The sequence below is a fragment of the Pipistrellus hanaki genome, assembly GCF_964339955.1.
Source record: "Pipistrellus hanaki genome assembly, chromosome: 10".
NCBI lineage: Eukaryota > Metazoa > Chordata > Mammalia > Chiroptera > Vespertilionidae > Pipistrellus > Pipistrellus hanaki.
This window is the reverse complement of record NC_140512.1, coordinates 47,276,032-47,280,569: the sequence shown is the minus strand read 5'-3', so window position 1 is coordinate 47,280,569 and position 4,538 is coordinate 47,276,032.

Here is a 4,538-nt window from a genome sequence, read left to right as displayed (position 1 = left end):
GGCACTCGGTCAAGCAGCAGGTGCGGGGCTGGGGGCAGCTGACCTGCAAATCCTCACAGGGCCAGGCAGGCCTGATCGTCCTCCAGGAAACCGGCCCTCGGAAAAGAGGGGAGCAGTGGCACAGCTGAGAGCCTGGAAGTAAACCTAGGATAAGATTAAGTTCAATGAGACCAGGCCGCATGGCATAAGGGGAAAAGCACTGGCGTTAAATCAAAAGGCCTGGGTTGTGACTCAGTCCTTGTTCTGTCACTTGTCAGATTGTGTGACCCTGGGCAGACCACTTAACCTCTCTGAGCCTGTTCTCACACACCAGGAACAGAACCAGCTGCCATGCCTACCTTACAAAGACGTGGTGGGATGGAGTAGTGAATGGGATGGCGTTTTAAGAGAGGTGTGTGCACCCTAGCTGGTTTGGCTCAGTGGATAGAGCATTGATCGGCCTGCGTACTGAGGGGTCCCGGGTTCGATGCCAGTCAAGAGCATGTGCCTTGGTTTTCGGGCACATCTCCAGTAGGAGATATGCAGGAGGCAGCTGATTGATGTTTCTCTCCCATCAATGTTTCTAACTCTCTGTCCCTCTCCCTTCCTCTCTGTAAAAAAAAAAAAAAAAAAAAAAAAATCAATAAAATATGTTTATTAAAAAAAAAAGAGAGAGAGAGGTGTGTGCATATGGAAGATCCCACCACTGGTGCTCAGGTACAGAATTCCTTCTCAAGTATTAGGCTTGAGATATACGTACATATATACATGTGTCTGCATATGTTGAAGTGGTACTTTTATACATAAAGTTACATGACATATGTATAAGATGTAGTCACATGAGTTACCTATAATAATACACAGGCATATAAAATAATTTAAGTGATTTGTATCATCGAATATATAAACAGCTGAGTTTCACATTTAATCTGATTTACTCTGGATATATGCTGAAACGTGGTCACCAGAAATGCTCAGAGACTTTCAGGAAAAGCACAAGGAAGATGACCCTGAAGCCAAAGGTCCCGAGGCCACGTGAGGAGGTAAGCCTGCTGTCTTGATGAAAGAGCTACTGCGACCTTGGATGTGGAACTGACTCTTGGATGCTCACAACTTAACTGAGGAATGACAACGTCCCCAGAAACAACCCGAGAACGAAATAAGGCAGTAAAATCAGTCAGCCTGGAGCAGACTGTGTTCTACCTGGAACGGCTCCGAGACCGTGCAGTGCGTACAAAGACGGCAGCCTGCACCGCGGACAGCGGGATGGCGGGGCCATTTGCTGCATCAGGCAGCTGTGTCCTGTGTTATGCAAGACAAAGGGTCATCTGTAGAGTCAGGGAGTCACAGCCTGCTTTTCCCACCCTCCACTCTCCTGGTTTCCTTTCACCTTTTCCAGCATGATCAACATTTATTCAGGATCTACCAGACAAGGAACTAGGGGCTGGAGAAAAAGAGCAATGTGGTCCCTGGGGAGTTAGATATAAAAATAAGTAAGACAGAAACAGCTAAGCACCAAACAAGTAATGTTGCTACTGCTACCAAGGCAAGGTGAGACCGCGGAGGCCACGTGGGGAGGAAAACCTGCTGTCCTGATGAAACGGCTAAGTGGAGGGTTAATAAGGCTGGCTGGGAAAGGTTTCTTGGATTAGATGGAGCTTGGCCAACCCTTGAAGGAAAATTAAGATTCAGAAAGCTGACCATTAAAAGGGGGTATCACAGACATGAAGGTGGGCACCACCATGTGAATATAATTGCACTACTTGACCATATACTTAAAATGATTAAGATGGTAAATTTTATGTATATTTTACCACAATTAACTTTTTTCCTATTTTTAAAAAAGCAGGTGCTTTCTAAAAAAAAAAAAAAAAAAAAAAAAAAAATTAAAGACAAGATATGCCCAACTGGTGTGGCTCGATGGATTGAGTGTCATTGGACCAAGAGGTCTCAAGTTACATTCCTGCTCAGTACACAAGCCCAAGTTGTGGGCTCAATTCTCAGTAGGAAGCGTGCAGGAGGCAGCTGATTGATGTGTCTCCCTCATCGATGTTTCTCTCTCTCCCTCTTTCTTCCTCTCTGAAGTCAGTATTTTTTGTTGTTGTTGTTAAATAAAGACAAGATATGACAACAAGCTGCCATGGGTAGCAGGTAATAAGCTGACTGGTCTGATTTTGTAGCGGGCTTGTGTAGCAGCAATGGGAAATTCAGTAAAGTAGATGGAAACTAGATGACAAGCCTTATGCCAGGTGGTATTTCACAAGCGGATGCTATTCCTCTCTTTAGTGGTTTCTTACTATTTAGCAGAGCTAATGGCAGATTTTGAGAACAGCTCAACAGAAAAGTTGGTGACACCTACTGTAGGAAGGAAACTAGCATAGGGTGAGCATAGAAGAGAACCCAGTAAAAGGGAGGACATAAGAAGGTTCAATAAAAGTCAAAGGGGGAAAGTCCAGTGTCAAATACAAGAGCAGGATTAAGATAAGGAAATGTCCAGGAAAGATCTCTAGCCCAGCTACTGTGGCTCAGAGGTTGAGCACTGACCTATGAATCAGAAGGTCATGGTTCAATTCCAGGTCAGGGCACATACCCAGGTTGTGGGTTTGGTCCCCAGTGGAGGGTGTGCAGGAGGCAGCCAATCAATGATTCTAATCATTGATGTTTCTATCTCTTTCTTCCTCTCCCTTCATCTCCAAAATATCATACACACACACACACACACACACACACACACACACACACAAATGGTCTTTAAAAAAATGTCTCGAAATTCTATGCAGTTTGTCAGTCTGTGGGATGATGAAATAAGATTAAGGATAAGGTGTCCAAATTGATGAGCAAAGAGAAGTGCAGTTGATAATTTGTCTGAAGATCAGGCAGCCGAAACTGGTTTGGCTCAGTGGATAGAGCGTCGGTCTGCGGACTGAAAGGTCCCAGGTTTGATTCCGGTCAAGGGCATGTACCTTGGTTGTGGGCACATCCCCGGTAGGGGGTGTGCAAGAGGCAGCTGGTCGATGTTTCTCTCTCATCAATGTTTATAACTCTCTATCTCCCTTTTTCTCTGTAAGAAAATCAATAAAATATATTAAAAAAATAAAGATCAGGCAGAAGCCAGTACATCCCGGGCGAAACAGTCTAGTTAGTTACCTAGTCAAGGAGGAAGGCAGTAGTACAGCCAGAAAGGCAGCAGACACCAACTCAAAGGATTTGGTGGTGAGAAGATAAACAGGACGTGAGTCAGAAGAATTAGTAGAGATAAGAGAAGGCTACATCAGTCATTTATGTGGGAGGCAAGTATGACTTCTGGAGGTTTTAAAGGAGAAGGGAAGGAACAGATGGGAGCATCTTGCATCCTTCATCCCCCACACGGAGGGATGCAGACACCTCTTGCATGAATGTTCACTGTGGGGCTCAGGTCTTCCAAGAAGCAGGAAGGAACTGAATAAGCAGGAAGGGAGAGGGACCTTTCTTCCTCTGAAACTACATGGAAGGAGAATATGTAGAACAAGAAAAGGCAGGCCAGAGCATGTTACTTCAACCTAGTGAACATCAGAGAGCACTCTGTCAGCGAAGAATGCATTTCCATTTCCGAATCAGCCTCACTATGGGCCCTTCGTGGCAAAAACAGTAAGAAAGGGAAGGTACCTCTTGGGAGTTCTTTAACACTAATCCCTACGTAGATGGTCAGAACTAGAACAATAAGGAAATATATCCATAGTGCAACGTATAATGATGTTCAGTGCTGGACAGATATTTGTAATTTCATTTCAGATGTGTCTAAGTTTAAACTGGGTAAGAAAAGAACAGCTGATGTTGGGACAGAAAGGTGTGACCATACCAGGAGAGGCGGAGGGGACGCGCAGGTTTTGGGAGAAACTGCTTTTGTTGAGGAAGTGAGCAACGATATAAAAGAGGCCACAGCAAGTGCTATCAGTGGCAACACCGAGCAGCACAGCAAAGCGGGTTAGTGCACCACAAGTGCAGTGGAACAAACTTGAAGCCAACTCACCAGCTGGGAAAACCATTTTAATACACTGTAACCGTGCAACTACAGAGGGAGCAGGATTCCACACACACGTTCTTGCTTCTGGAACGGCTCTGCTGCCAGCAGCTGCACTGGGTGATGGCGACGTGTGCTGCACCGCAAGTGCCCTTGATCTGACCTCATCTGCAGGGCTCTTCCTCTTCTTGTCACAACATCTCTCATCCGTCTTCTAGCCACCCGCCGGAAACTCAATGAACACCTTCCCCACTCTGTTTTTGGTGGCACACTCCCAAAATGCAGAGGAAACCCCAAATGGCTGCACTGTTCCGATCAGCACACCTCAGCCAGCGGACTCGTGCACCTGAGGCGGTCAGAGGCCTAGGCTGCCACCTGTCTCCACGTGAAGCGCTCTAACAACCCCAATCTGCCCATGGGAAACTTTGCTACTCTCTGAAGTGATTCAAACACATGAATTTTCCATTCTCTCCCAGTCAAATTCCAGGAAGAGGGTAAATAATCAGAATGGGGCTCATCTAGACAATATTCTTAAGTTACAACCAGGCAACTCATCCAA